Consider the following 17,053-nt stretch of genomic DNA (forward strand, 5'->3'; position numbering starts at 1 on the left):
GTAGCTCACTGACTGTCAAGCGAGCTGCGTCACAGAGCATGGGCTAGTACAGTACACTTCACACAAACTTACACGCAACGTGCTATAAACGTATTTCAGAATAAACAAATGGAATAGTTTAATGACATATAGTGACCTACATACATAATCTGCATTCCTTTTTTAACTATATGTGCTTTTCTTGGCAACGCACAAGACAGCAATAAACAACATTACAAATATCAACCTCTGCATCTTCGCCTGTCAGTGGACATATTTATGGCTGATAGACAGTTGTCTTCTATATGGAACTCGCCTCTGAATATGTGTGTTTTTCTGTCAGGAGCGTGTTAAATTAAAACCTTTATTTATAATGTCATGAAATATGATAATATGTTTATACACCGTATACTACAGTATTTACAATATTTGCAATATACTACAATATTTACAATATAGCCTAATACAGTATCATTAAATGTTGAACAAAATGTAGAACCAAACGAAATGGCATTTTCAATTAATGCTATGTTTTGTTGATGAAACAATTATTCCTGCAGTGCCTTATTATAATAAATTGTAAATATTATTTTCAAATTTTCAAAATACAACTTTGCTCTGTTGCAAGGAAGGAAATTTTTTAACATGGAAAAACTCCGCTCTACATCTAGGAGAGACAATTGGAAAGTACTTGAAACAAGATCGTCAATTAAATTCACATGTTGAATGATGTCATTGGGACACATCCTTGTTAGTACATCTGAAATCCGACTAAGAATAACGTACCCATCATTTTTAATCAAACCTCTGTTCATTTTTTCACCAACACGTTTTCCTACTTTACATTCTACTGCACTCAGTTTATTTACAATAGTCCTCATCATAATTATTTGCTCAACTATTTCCACTCCTGACCTTCCTAATTGAATAATGGCATCCGGTAAATATCCAAAATTTGTCTTAATATCCATGACTTCTTTCTCGATTTTTCTATCATTTAGCAGTTCCTGGCGTATTTGAATCGCAGCGGCGTCATCGAGATCGAAAGACTGGACCACTTTCTTCATAGATTTGAGGTGATGTGCGTAATAATTGCAAGCTTCGTAAGCTCTTAAGAACTGGACATGGGGGAAGAGACAATTTAGGGAATTGTTTCCTGAATTTTGATACTCGATCTGGAGCTTTTACAAATATAGGCTAGTCTTTCAATTTTGTATTGTTAGTTGGTTTCACTTTCGGCATTGTACCTGCACTTCATTACTCTGAACTGCAAACCTGCATGTTGAAGTTCTTATGCGACAACTGTCCCGTTCATCTGTTGTTGACGTGCAGAGAGCTGCGGGTATGTCATGGAGGGGAGGACTTGGTATAAAGGGTTGTAAACAAATGACTGTGTAGATGCCAATACTAGCTTTTACTACTCCAAATTCCGTTCCCTAGTGATCAGGTTTCTATGAATACACGACGAAGGTAACACTCATTTATTCTTCATTTCTGTCCTTCTATATTCCTTCTATAGTATATTTTCTTCTTCTTGCTGTATTTCTTCCATTCTTATTTCTCGTTCTCTTGCTATTCTTATTGCTGTTTCTTTTCCTCTTCCTTCCCCTCATTTTCCTCGTTTTCTCCGCCTCCTCCTCATAACCGTCAGCAACTACTACTTTCAAAATCAGTGTGGGCAATTCCGATCATCATTTCTTACTGCACTGCGGGTTGTAATACAATAATATTTGCTAATTGTAGTGTAACTCATTGGCATAGCTAAATGTCACCGCTTATCCAGTTTGTGAGAACTGCAACTATCATGTAAGAAACGTCTGACTCAACGGAGTATGGTCGCCTCTAGATACCGAAGATGATATGAAGATGGTATTCAGGCCAGATGAGCCCGAGCGTTCTCCAAGGGATTAGGCTACAGTGTCTGACAGACACTGTAGATTAGGCGACATTCGTCTGACATCTGGCGGAGCCGTCTGAAAATTTCAACAATACAATCAACACAGCCGGAATTTAATCCCACGCTAGGGCACAGTTTTGAAGCATGAGCCCCACTTGCTACCCACAGAACACACCTGGCGCCTACAGATAGTAGCCTATGTTTCACCAAAGAAAAATTAAAATTATAAGAATATGGCAGCAATTTTTGTTAACATTAAGAACATAGGCCTAATAAAGCAAAGTTCATGTTGTGCTGCTGACATCATCTTCTCGGAGCTGCTCCGTACTATCATCAATTTTATATTAATAGTAATCATATTTATTTCGGAATCAAATACTTCTGGGATGAATAGATGACAAAGGTAAAATTCAGTATAGTTAATAGTACAGTGGCGTTCAAAGATCTCTGATTCCTCCTAATATTAATAGTGATCGGTAATTTTGTTCGTGTTATCTTCGCCACTTATTCATAGAAGTAATAACTAACTATGAATAGATGGCGAAGATAATAGTCTGTGTCGCCAATATAATAAATATACCCCCATTATCAAATTCAAAATTTCATCCGCATCTAATGATTGTAAAAAAAAACATGACATTTATTGGGAAACCGCGGATACTGTTAATTATGAGAATAGTTTATACCTTGATCTATATCAGCATTTTCCCAAATACTGCTTTCCCCGTCCCAATTACAGGATCACCTCTTGAGAACTAGCGGAACTGTTTCAAAGTTTGTAAATTTGTTATATCTTTAGTTCTGACTTATCCCGTGGTTAGAAAGTTAAGGTCAGATATCTTTGGACGTCAGTGTACATAAATATACGCGCATTACAGAATCCAAATTTTCATCCCCCTTTAATGATTGTAAAAGACACTAGGTTCAGCGGGGAACCGCTGATACTGTCAATTATGAGAATAATTTATACTTAAGCTATATCACCATTTTCCCCATCACTTGTTTAATTGTCCAATAATTGTGTTACCTATTGGAAACTAGCGGAACTATTTCAAAGTCGGTCAGTTTGTTGTATCTTTGGCTCTGACTTATTCCGTTGGTTGAAAGTTCGCTTACAGGATCAGAAAATCGTAGATCAGGGGCTATTTCATAAAACTTGACAATTGTAAATATGTCATTCTGACAGGTAACGAATGACGACTCTACAAATTGTCAAATTTCTGTTTCAAAAAACATTCCGCCTGTCAGAAAAAATCGTGTTAATTTGTGGAAACGTCATGACAATTTTTCAGATTCCCGTTTCATACAATTTCTACAATGACAAATAAAATTTTACAATTTGTCAAGATTTTTCTGACATATTTCATTTTATGAAACAGAAAAGTGTCAATTCATTTGTTGACATATTAATTTGTAGAACTGTCATGCAATTATGACGCCTCATGTTTCGTATGTCATAAAAGGTTGACAATTTATTGTTGCAGTACTTGGGCTATATTTTAATTGGGACTCTTGAATATTGGTTGATTTTAGGGAAAATACTTTATTTCAAGTGTCATGTTCGTTAGGTACTACCACAGTCTAGTATATACAGTCGCGAAGCTCAATACATAGTAAATATGCAAACATTAGATAGTTGCTCACCACTAGGATCGCTAATATCGCCTCATTACAGGCAATGCAAAATAGTACCGTCACAGTCTATTGTTTCTAGCACCCTCAAAACTCAAGCTTCGTGACTGTATACAGGGTGTATCTAAATTGGTGTCAAATATTTCGGGGACATGTTCCTAACACCAAAACATTACAAAAAGTTCATATGAACATTGGTCTCAAAATAATTTATTTCAGAGTTATAAGACAAAATTTAATGTTACAAAAATTGCTCGGAGTGGCTTCCTCCTGCTTCGATGTGTCCCCTAAACCTGCGTTACATGCTGTGGCGTGCTCTGTTGAAAATTCCTGGAGTGTTTCGTATTTCGTGAAATCCAGTTTGGATACGCTCTCAGAATATCAACATTAAGTACAGGAGTCGCATAAACCAGGGACTTTAAATGTCCCCAGACGAAGAAATCCATTGGATTCAAATCAGGTGATCGAGCAGGCCATGCAATGAATCCCCTTCGACCAATACATCTTTGGGGAAATCGTTCATTAAAAAAATTACGAACTATCAGACTGAAATGAGCTGGAGCAGCATCGTGTTAAAACACATTCGTTGGATGACGTCCAGAAGCACATCTTCAATTAAATTATGCAAATCATTTCGTTCTGTTCACTCACAGAATACATTTTCTTCTGATTTCTTCGCTCTACAAAATATAAACAAACAAAACACCATCAAACAATCAGCGGTCAATGAAGGGACAAATCCTTTAATAACTCTCTAACAAATGGTTTTCAGACCCATGTTCTTATTAACTTTTTTAATTGTTTTGATGTTAGGAACACGTCTCCGAAATATTTGACACCAATTTAGATACACCCTGTATAGTAGACTGTGGTACTACTAGCAGTAGCAGCATCTGTAAAGAAAATAATGGTTCTAGGGGGAACCACGTAGGACAAAGGTATTTAAAGAAAGTATAAATCTAAATTACGTTTTCAGTGAGTTTGTATTCATAGATAAATGTCATATTAGCAAAATATCAGCTGAATATATAATGAGCGAAATAAGAGATTTGCTGCACAAAACAAAAAGAAATAAAACACTTGAGCCAAAATAATTATGTGTTCTTACACTAGATGGAAATAGAGCTCAATATCACTTAACTACTGATGCATATCGCTTATCGAAATCATTCCATAATTCTTCATGAAAGCAGCCAATTTGCCAGGAGTCGATGGAAAGATCGATGGTTCCTTCCTTCTTTTGAAAATGAGGCTATATTTGTTGATAGGAATGTCGTTGTTCTCTTAGTCAAATTTATAATTCATTGTAATTATCTTGCTGTTCATAATTTATTGGTAGATACTAATTTCAACAAATTCAATAATGGCATGCTTTATAAATAAATCGATCAGCTCTTCTCATATCGATTACGTTTATAATTTGCTATCGATCTTACATACTTTTTCTGTCGTCATGTTTACTGAAACACTGTTGACAATTCACAAATTGTATTTGTCAAAGCAGGTAAGAATTGTCAGAAAACAAATGCTAAAATATTCTAACATATTTGTAGAATTGTCGTGATTGTAGGACTTGTCGGCTATATTTAAAAGCCTTATGAAGCTTTAGGATAGCTTTGAACGCCAGTGTACACCCCTGAGTGCGTTCAAGCGATGAGGCAGGTTAATTTATGTATACGCGGACGGGATCGGCTGTAGAATAGTGGATATTTGAATTGGGCCGACTTCCGATTTAGTATTTTATTATGATTATTTGTATATATGTGAGATTTAGAAGACAGGCAGATATAAATATTAAATAGCTGCATCTGAAATAATTTTCAACAACAAATACAGATATTTAAAGCAAATCATCAATCTATATTATACGAAATGTACGTTAGTTCCCCCAAAAGCGATATGTACGTAACTTCCGTCTGCAATGCCACTGGCTAAATCGAGCAGTTTGCCGTTAGTACCTGTCGCGGAACTCTGGACTCTATTTAGTCCAACGTATTCCGAAGAGCGGAGTGGTAGGTTCTGGGTTCGGTAAGGTAATTGTCGAGTTTCCAGTTTTTTTTTTTTTTTTTTTTTCTCTCTCCCCGAAGTAGAAGCTAATTTGCAATGAAACAAATAAACAGGAAATAATTGTTCGATGTAACTTTTATTCGAGTAATCAATTCTCTATTGCCGTACATTCACTAAAATTCTTTTTAAAATTTTACTAATGAAGTATTACACATAGTTTAACGGAATTAAGATATTAGAGACCTATACGATGAGAATAAGCTAGGTATTTGAAATAAAATGTCTGCTTCCACTCAAAATTTTCACTAAAGGAAAATGTAATTTAGTTCTAGAAAATCACCGGATTTCGATCATTCTGAAAAATTTTGTTGCGTCTACATTCAATATTTTAATCGTAGGCTCCATTCTGAATAAGCGACATTTTCTGCAGCTATGAAAGTTTTTGTAGTTGGACTGATAGCAAACCGACACGAATACACTTTACTGTAAAAGAAGATTGTAGGCTACGTCATTGGTTTGTATTTCATACTGTTCGGCTAGAATTCTGGTAAATATCTTAGTCACGTTTGTTCGTTAATGCAACGCATGGAAAGCGAAAGAAATTAAATTCACTTGACTCATGGGAATGGTCTTAAGTGTCTCAGTGCAGTTTGAAATTCTATCTTGGTTCTAAAATGGTTAAAATGGCACCATTTTGTATCAATGGCAGAAGTGCAGTAAAATAGTCGGGGAAAATGTATGTAGGCTACGGTATGTAGCATGTAGAAACTAATTTGGTGAAAGTATTCTGAATGTTAGCCATTTTCTGTTCGTGTGAAATAAAAAATTAACTATAGCATTTGAAGGTTTAGTAAGTCTCGAGAAAACTGGTGAAGGAGAGATTATACTATACTGAACTTCTGCCATTATGAAAATTTCGCTCACATTTCTGGAGTCAAAGATAAATTTATTTATAATTATTTCTTTGCTGATTGATAGTACACATAAAATAAAATGGTAGCGAATTAATATTTTTGGAGAGTTTAAGGATTTTTTTTAAAATACATGCACTCAGACTTGTGAATTTGAAATAAAATTTAAAATGGGAATGTTTTACTTTCACGATATCAGTTTCAGGCTGAAAAACAGTCTCATTTGAAACACGAGAATTGAAGAAAGATTTAATTTTATTAGTCTTAAGTCTTCGTTGAGATCCTGCAGAAAAAGTTGCTAATTACCGCAAACAATTTGTTGCAATGGCGCATTTGACTACTCTTGGCTTACTTCCTGAATGCAATATTTGACGTCTTTATTCCTCTCGTCCCAGTGAGATGATAGACAGCAGTAACGAAGATCCTTAGTAATTCATGTGGATGTTTTCTTTTCATATATCGTATGAGGAAGTAAATTATAGAATCATATAATAAAATGGATTAGAATGTTATGATCACGTCATTGGAATACAGGTTGTCTGATATGGTCCGACAGCGTCTTGTAGAATAACGAAACGTAAAGGACATCATACTTGAATGAAGAATTCATGTTACTCGCGAAACATATGTATGACAATTTCCAGACGTCGGTTTCTCTCGCAATTAAAAAAATACAGTATGAACCATCAACCCCAATTCTTTTGTGTGGTTTCGTAGGCAGGATTTTGTGAGTGTTTTTACCTTCTCTTAAATTAAATTCTTCTGAGAACCTGGTTCTGAGCTTTTTGCCTCGTGAGGCCCACAGCATTCGAGACGTTGAGATTTGCCTTGCCCCATTCTATTTTCCAAAATGGACTGTTTGTAGACGTCGTGTGCATATTTCTAAGTAATATACTTCAGTAGCGTGGTAATATTACGTATACTCTTAACTTTAACTTTGAGATCCTTTACTTCGGTCTTCTTTGAAACAGAATTTTTTGCATCTCTAAATGCGTTCACACTATGAGTCTGAATCTGTCCGTAATCCCGGACTCCTGTGAACATGAGCAGAATGGCCAAAAGTAATCTGCTGTAGGCCCTAATTCGTAGATAGATTCTCACTAGACGATTAATCACATAATAAAAGGTGGATTAAATTCTACTTTTGCATTTAAGGAATATTGTATGCATGCATTTATTCACACTGCAAATGACAGTGGTAACTAATTACACTCGATGACAATTAATAATAAACACAACTAATAAAAAATTAATAATCAGTTAGTAATAATACTAATAATAATTAATAATAATAATGATAATAATAATAATAATAATAATAATAATAATAATAATAATAATAATTTGAAATTAAAAACCACAGGTAAATGGAGGAATGAGATGCATTAAAACGTAATTATGGAGAAAGAATTTGCCAATTTGAAATAGTTATTTTTATGTATTACACAAAAACTTTTTTGTTCATAGCGCGTAGGCCTAGGCCTACTTCACGTAATTTCCGTCCACAAGTCACTGGCTGAACTACACATCTTGCCATTAGTGCACGTCGCTGTAATGTGGTATTAGTCCAACATAGCCAATGGAGCAGAGCGTATGGTCCTGAGTTCACTGAGGTAAGTGACCTGAAATTTCTTCAAAAATTGAAAATATTAATGTACCAGTAAATTATAAATCTCTCAAAATGACTGCTGTTCTCATAATAAAATATAAAGGTATAATTTATATTTTTGGGAAGACTGAAGAAATGAGATTCAAGTTAGGATTCTACGAATTGTTCGGTGAGTGATAAACTAGTCTGCACCATTTCGTAGCAAGGTTAAAATCAATTAACTTTGAGATCCTTTAATTCTACGTCTTCTTAAAAATGTGAGAGTTTCTGCATCTCTGAATGTATCCTCGCTATGGGTTTGAATCTATCCTAATCCCGGACTTCTGTGGACATGAACAGAATGGCCAAAAGTAATCGGTTGTAATTCGTAGATAGATTCTCACTAGATGATTAATCACATAATGAAAGGTGGGTTAAATTCTAGTTCTGCATTTTAGGAATATTTCCTATGGAATTAAAAACCACAGGCAAACGGAGGAATGAGATGCATTAAAACGTAATTATTTAGAGAATTTGTTAATTTGAAATAAAATTCTTACTATATACTACTCAAAGTAACATTTTTGTTCGTAGCGTTAGGCCTAGGCCTACTTCACGTAATTTCCGACTACACGTCACTGGCAGAACTACACGGCTTGCCATTGGTGCACATTCGCTGTAATGTGGTATTAGTCCAACATGCTCAATGGAGAGAGCGTATGGTCCTGAGTTCACTAAGGTAAGTACCTGAAATTTCTTCAAAAATTTAAAATATGAATTTACCGGTAAATTACAAATGTCTCAAAAAGACTGCTGTTCTCAGAATAAAATATAAAGTTACAATTTATATTTTTGTGAAGATAAAAGAAATAAGATTTAAAAGTTAAGATTCTATGAATTGTTCTGTGGATAAGCTAATCTATACTATTTCGTAGCAAGGTTAAAATCACTGGGATATTCTACTGTGGAAAATGGAGAGCACTATTAGAACAGGATGCGCGACCTACAATCCCACCCTCTAGTCCCAGAATCTATTCTTTGTTATACAACACAATATGGAATTACAGATCGGTTTCTACATTGTTACAAAACGTCCGAGCTTATATAGTCAATATTCGGCGTTACAAACGTATGGATAGAATGTCACTACGTGAACAGTAGGCCTATTGCAAAACAGTTAAACTCCTTATATACAGTAGAAGTTATGCGTCGGTTGGGACACCTCTGGTATGAGGGAGACGTGCCTCTGACATTTGGTACTTTCGCTTTATCTCCGCTTATATAGAAGTCTCTCGCTGCTGAACCTGGGGCTACGCGCGACAAATGAGACTACGATCCGCTGACTTTGAGACTACGATCCGCTGACTTTGAGACTACGATCCGCTGACTTTGAGACTACGATCCGCTGACTTTGAGACTACGATCCGCTGACTTTGAGACTACGATCCGCTGACTTTGAGACTACGATCCGTTGACATTGCGGCTACGTTCCGCTGACTTGGGTCCACGTTCAGCTGACTAGGGCTACATGCCTCTTGACTGGTGTACGCACCTCTGACGACGAATACGAAGGGGCCACGCGGCTCTGACGACGGGGTCAAGCACCTCTGACGACGGGGATACGTGCCTTTGTATTTACGGGCCATGGCGCATGTTTACACGGACCTACGTAGCACCTCTCGGCAATCGGTGCTTGGCCAAGGGCCTCAGACACCGGGCAAGCGCCTCTGGCATCCGAATCATGCGCTTTTTTCGTCAGGAACATGCCCCACTGACTCTGGGACATAAAACTCTACCCTTGGTTCATGCACCTCTTTCCCCTGGTGCATGTGCCTCTGACTTCTAGGGCATGCGTCTCTGACCACTGGTTCACACTACTCTGACCTCCTGTTAAACTTTGTCTGTCCTCTGGTAGATTTTTCTCATCGTATATAGAATCCGTGCGCCGATGACCCCCTCTGAAGTTGAAGCTGACTCCAGCCTGTCATAAATAATCCACCTTCAAACTCACTCTAGCCTTATCACAAATATCGCCGTATTAGTATGAAAGGTGCTTAAATATTCCTATTTCGTATTATGTAATGGTCTTAGATTTTCCGTTTTTTGGCTATTTTATATTGCGGCTACTTTTATGTCTTACTTCCTTACTGGCTTTTAAGGAGCCCGGAGGTTCATTGCCGCCCTCACATAAGCCCGCCATTGATCTCTATCCTGAGCAAGATTAATCCAGTCTCTATCATATCCCACCTCCCTCAAATCCATTTTAATATTATCTTCCCATCTACGTCTCGGCCTCCCCAAAGGTATTTTTCCCTCCGGCCTCCCAACTAACACTCCATATGCATTTCTGGATTCGTCCATAAGTGCTACATGCCTTGCCCATCTCAAACGACTGGATTTAATGTTCCTAATTATGTCAGGTGAAGAATACAATGCGTGCAGTTCCGCGTTGTGTAACTTTCTCCATTCTTCTGTAACTTCATCCCTCTTAGCCCCAAATATTTTCCTAAGCACCTTATTTTCAAACACCCTTAATCTCTTCCTCTCTCAAAGTGAGAGTCCAAGTTTCACAACCATACAGAACAACCGGTAATATAACTGTTTTATAAATTCTAACTTTCAGATTTTTTGACAGCAGAGTAGATGACAAAAGCTTCTCAACCGAATAATAACAGGCATTTCCCATATTTATTCTGTGTTTAATTTCCTCCCGAGTATAATTTATATTTGTTACTGTTGCTCCAAGATATTTGAATTTTTCCACCTCTTCGAAGGATAAATCTCCAATTTTTATAGTTCCATTTCGTACAATATTCTGGTCACGAGACATAATCATATACTTTGTCTTTTCGGGATTTACTTCCAACCCTATCGCTTTACTTGCTTCAAGTAGAATTTTCGTGTTTTCCCTAATGGTTTGTGGATTTCTTGCTAACATATTCACGTCATCCGCATAGACAAGAAGCTGATGTAACCCGTCCAATTCCAAACCCTCTGTGTTATCCTGAACTTTCCTAATGGCATATTCTAGAGAAAAGTTAAAAAGTAGAGGTGACAATGCATCTCCCTGCTGTCTATTAGGAAAAAACCTAACGGGATGCTTCTCATTTGGCTGATATAAAGTCGGTACAATTTATAATAATGTAGCTGAAGTTACCATTCGATAATTATTCTTTGTAAATTTGCAACCAAATTTATGAAACCGTTTAATATTACGTACCTATGCTCTGACTTAAATTAAATAAAATTAATCTACATCTGTCAAAGGGATTACTAAGAACGATGAATATAATTAGAAAGGACAGAGTTTATGTAGGCTATTTAAGTTACATTATTTTGTAGCCTAGAGACTTCTGTTGTATTGCTATATAATATTTTTCATAATAAAGTCTATATTAATTGTCATTTGTGGCTATAATTTTAATACATAATTCTTGAAGTAATATCAACCAACGAAAACTAAATAGGCCTATAGCTTTAAATCGTAATGAATAATAACTTCTATTTTGAAATTATCTTTTGAAAATACATTGTCATATGTCTGTGTGATGCAATGAAAGTCACAAACAGGTACAAATTTTTTAATTTTCTCTTTTTTTTTAATATATTAAAAATTAAATTGGTCACCATTTTATATTTGTCAATGGTAAAAGTGCAGTAAACTGAGCAGAAAACTTTTATGTGGTATGTAGAGACCAATTTTATGAAAGGGATCTGAATATTAGTCTTAATGTCTGTGCGATGTAACTGTAGTAGGCCAATTAAAGTTTCAGGGTGTAATGTGTTCCATAAATTTATCGTAATTAGGTGCTTAGTAGAGTTGCTAGACTTGGTGGTGGTATTGATGGTGAAAGATAAACATACTGCACTTTTACCATTGTTAAATATATATGCATCTATTAAATTCTGGTTTAAGTATACCTGTGATTGCACTTAAATTCTACAGGAAAGGATACAAAAATAAATTACGGTTTCGAGTATTTTCTGAAATGTTAACGAAATGCAATTTCAAAATTTTCTTAAATTGAAATTCAACATTGTAGTTCTCCAATTTATTTTGCATTTACTGCTAACCAGGTCGGAACTTTCCATGACTGATATTACGGTAATTAACTTACTTATGGCTTTCAAGGAACCCGGAGATTCATTGCCGCCCTCACATAAGCCCGCCATTGATCTCTATCCTGAGCAAGATTAATCCAGTCTCTATCATCATATCCCACCTCCCTCAAATCCATTTTAATATTATCTTCCCATCTACGTCTCGGCCTCCCCAAAGGTCTTTTTCCCTCCGGCCTCCCAACTAACACTCCATATGCATTTCTGGATTCGTCCATAAGTGCTACATGCCTTGCCCATCTCAAACGACTGGATTTAATGTTCCTAATTATGTCAGGTGAAGAATACAATGCGTGCAGTTCTGCGTTGTGTAACTTTCTCCATTCTCCGAACTTTATCCCTCTTAGCCCCAAATATTTTCCTAAGAACCTTATTCTCAAATATCCTTAATCTCTGTTCTCTCAAAGTGAGAGTCCAAGTTTCACATCCATACAGAACAACCGGTAATATAACTGTTTTATAAATTCTAACTTTCAGATTTTTTGACAGCAGACTAGATGACAAAAGCTCCTCAACCGAATAAGACGCATTTCCCATATTTATTCTGCGTTTAGTTTCCTCCCGAATGGCATTTATATTTGTTACTGTTGCTCCAAGCTATTTGAATTTTTCCACCTCTTCGAAGGATAAATCTATAATCTATTTGTAATTAGAAATGCAAAAATAATGAACGCAAATTTAATCGTATTAATATTTATGGTTCGGTGATCGAGATAGATGAAAATTTTAATTACATAGTTTTGTTATGTTTCGGTAAATCTTCCAAATTTGTTGAGCTTCATGATAATTGTCTCTGCTATTAATAAAATAATATTGGTAGTAAATACTGCTATTATTCTAAAGATGATATGGGAAGGGAGTTGCATTTTTGTATAGGAATTTTATAAATATGATGAACTAGATACTTAGCTTACAAAGGAGATCATTTGCTTCTGTATAAAAAGTTCTGTTGGTAAATACATAGTTTCTTGGAAAATATTTAACAAATATGCTATGATAACATAAACAGGAATTTCAAATTCGACTAGTGAAAATATAATTCGACGAGGATTGTTTTGTGTGTTTATATAGTCATAATTACATGTTAGCATGTTGCTGTCATGAGGTGTGATATATTATTTATTTCTGCCGAGGATTGCTGCTGAAAGATTTTCCAACCAGATGAAGGGAACAAGAAAATCGGTTCTAAGGGATCAGATTGCAGCGTACATTTTTCTAATTTCTTAGTGGCAATCGGTAAGTTCAGTTGATAAGTCACATAATTTCTTACTAGATTACCAACTTTTTGTAAAAAAAAATATCTAAATAATATAAATACACACAGTTCTAAAAAAAACTGTAACTTAGCTGTACATACTTTTGATATGTATTGGGCTACACAATAGTTACTTTGAAATAAAAGAATTCAAATAATTTATGGAACTATCATACGTAATTTTTCAAGAGTTTCTTCTATTTATGCTGCAGTTCATATAAAAATTATAGCGGAATAGAAGGAAATGTACTAGGTACGAAAAGTTTGTTTTGGTGATCTTTGTTTGTGAGCATTTAACGTATTCTTGTAAATAAATCGAATTTCAAATTTCTACGACTGCTTTAGATAAGTGAAATCAGATTTGCGAGATACATTATAGGCCTGCAAATACTATTGGATTTGAGGGTTGCAGATTATAAGCAACAGAAAGATTAAAATCTTTCTAACACCCTGAAAGCAGAGATTTGTGGTCCTTTCACATTTGGGCTAAAGATTCTGCAAATAGCCTAGTTCAAATTCTTCCTAATAATTTTCACTTTATTTCGTGTAGAAAATCGACTTACTCTTGTGAACAAATGATTACTCTGATATTAAGTTTTAAATCACTGTTATAATTCAGAACATTTAGATGTAACTGCCTTCCAAATGTTTCAAGACATGCGACAAAAATTTACTATTTGTTCGTTCGCAATAGACCAGTTAATTTTAGATGATAAAATAATTAAAGTAAATTATCTTCGAATTCATAATTTTTATGTTAACTCCAGACATCACAGCATTATTAATGGAGGCCCTTGTTGTTCCGAATTACATTGAGAAATTCTCGAGTCTGAAATCAGCAGTGGAGATAGGTCAACGAAATAAAATAGGCATCAGCTAGATGTACTCAAAGGGTGTACATTTACGTGGAAAGATTTTAACATGAATTTAAGTAATAGTATATTATTATTTTAAGAACTTAAATTTTAAGTTAATCACATATAAAATACACCATTATTTTAAAGAAACTTTACTTATTGAAAGGAAGAGTTATGTATGATAGTTTCAATTTATTGTAATAGTTTTAAGCTACTCGTACATGTAATCATATGAACGTATTTCCTTAATTGAACTCATTATTTTAATTTTCGAAGCGTAATACATTAGAAATCATAAACCTAGTTCAGTATCGAACTTCCTCAGAAGTGGTCAGTTTCATATTATAAGTTATACTAATTTTAAATACAACAGAAATTTTTTTCTCTGCTAAAAAGTTAAAATTCAGTTTTATCTTTTAAATATAAATAACACATTTAACATTAATACAGTGACGTAACTGGAGGATTTGAGGTTCCTGCAAAATTTTGAAGATGGACCCTTTACCATTTTTGAGTCTTATAAATTTATACATGTTACATAATGTCTTAATCATTCTTATCCACGCATAATAATATAAATACGTGATTCTAAATGCAATTTATGTACAAAATAATGTTCAAAATTTGTTTTCAGTTCAGTTTTATAAATGTAAGCCTACGTATAGAATTTTTCTTTACCTCAAGACCCATTCATTCTTGCTTTGATCTCGGCAAAGTTAGCTATAACTTTTACGAACTTCAGCTTCGTAGTCACGGATTGCTCGATGGATAGAAGTCCTAAACACTTTAGTACCTCGTCACATAGCTTGTTATTTGAAGTTTAGAAAATGAATTCTTTGCTTTAGCAGTTGAGAGAAATGTCCAGAAACAACATCAAAGCTGTACAAATGTCCGGAAAACTGGATGAAAGCAAGTGATTTTTCACTTCAAGAAGATAGGGGCTAGTTCACTATCACTTTTGATAGTAAGATATCTTGTGAAGTTCCTTCACCCTGTGAAAACCTGTAAAAGCCACCCTGTAGTTACGCCCTTTATTTAATTAGCACAATTATTTTAGATGCAAATACTACAGTTGAAAACTCTTCAACCCACAGTTTCAAATTAGATTATTTACCATAAAATATACTTAGTCTTATGTTAAAAAGTGTTAAAATTGTTAAAAAAGTTATATCTTGACTCTACATCGTAGAGTCAAGATCAATAGTGGTTCAAGAGACACTGAGGATGACGTGACATAGCGTCGAAACGGGCCGTCTGTCGAAGGTATATACCTTTTTTAACAATTTTAACACCTTTTAACGTAAGACTAAGTAAATTTTATGGTTTTAACAAAGTGTTAACGAGAACTTTAATGAATGATAGATTATTTAATTTTAATTTCTGTTAGCGTAGGTGTTACAAAATACAGTGTACTTTTAAGTGCCTTTTGGTGACAATCGTTATGATACAATAACATTAGAATAATAAAAATTTTAAATCAAAGCCTTGTTAAAAAATACATCGAAAGGAAATAGTAGGCCTACATCTTAAATGCATTACAATACATTGAATTAAGCTTTCAGCATAACTGAAAGGATAATAAAAGTTTTCCTACAAAACAGTTAAACAGCGTGAAAATAGTGTGAATAGCAACAAAAAGCATGTGTGTAAGATTTCGAATGAACAGAGATCGTATTGAGACAAATTCGTTTACTATGAATGTATAATTCTGTATTACGCTTACTCTCACTACAAAACTTCTAAGAGTCAGACACTGTAAACATAAACTTTGGTGTTAGATATCTGATAAACTGAAATTCATTGCATATGTGAAACTTGCACTTAAATAGTACGCATAAGTCACAACATGGATGCACACCTGCAGATATCTTGTATTAATTGTTATAGCATGACCTCATTGTTTCTTCAGTTGGTTTTATGCTTTATGTAATGAATTCTAAAATACTTTTCTAGGCGAGGTGCACGACTCAGCAGACAATATGGTGCCATAACAAGAGGAACTTCTTGGAAGATTATCTGCAGCCGCACTGAAGTTAAGTATCAGATGAGAGATGTTATACTTTTCATTGTGGTTGTATAGACGAATTTTCAGTTTCCACCAGCGTTGAGATATAATACGCTGTAAGTTTCGGACCATGAAGTTCCATTTTGGAAGTCATACTGGTTTAGAATTCGTTCATTCATTCATTGTGTTCTGTCCGAGGGCAGTTATTTCACTGCAAACCCAGTTTTCTCCAATCTTTCATATTTTCTGCTTTTCTGTTTGTCTCATCATATGATCCATATCTTTTAATGTCGTCTATCTGATAACTTTTTCTGTCCGAACTCTACTCCTGTTCAACATTCCTTCTAGTCCATTCTTCAGTAGGTAGTTTCTTCTCAGCCAGTGACCCAACCAATTCTTTTTCTTCTTTCTGACCAGCTTCAGCATAATTCTTTCTTAATTCTCTTTTTCCAACACAGCTTCATCCCATACTGCTCACAGCTGTCATTTAGCTCTAGTAGCATATTCCTTAGTATCATCTCTCCTGCTATAGAAATGGTCTCCAATTTGATTCTGTCCGTTATGTTCTGGATCAAACAGAACAGGCAACACTGCAGATCCTGGGAGATAAATTAAAACTAAAACTAGTTGATTTTAGAATATAATATTAATTCTAACATTCAGTTGGAAAGCAAAGTTTTTGTGTCAAGATTATTTCTTAAACTAGGATTAGGTATTAGAAATGAGAAAAATCATTTTAGTAGTAAAAATATTTTTATCAAACCTGGGTATTAAATTATTGGCTTTCATAGAGTATTTGACTG

The 17,053-nt window shown here is 34.8% G+C and overlaps 1 long non-coding RNA gene across 1 annotated transcript; it reads left to right on the forward strand.

The window, feature by feature from the left end:
- The first annotated feature begins 7,898 nt into the window (after nt 1–7,898).
- LOC138697156 (uncharacterized) lies at nt 7,899–16,281 on the forward strand. Its single transcript, XR_011331543.1, has 4 exons — nt 7,899–8,039; nt 8,609–8,753; nt 13,267–13,369; nt 16,199–16,281. It is a non-coding gene; the product is annotated as an uncharacterized lncRNA (long non-coding RNA).
- The last annotated feature ends 772 nt before the right edge of the window (nt 16,282–17,053 follow it).

Source organism: Periplaneta americana, chromosome 3, assembly GCF_040183065.1.
Source record: "Periplaneta americana isolate PAMFEO1 chromosome 3, P.americana_PAMFEO1_priV1, whole genome shotgun sequence".
In the NCBI taxonomy this organism is placed as follows: domain Eukaryota; kingdom Metazoa; phylum Arthropoda; class Insecta; order Blattodea; family Blattidae; genus Periplaneta; species Periplaneta americana.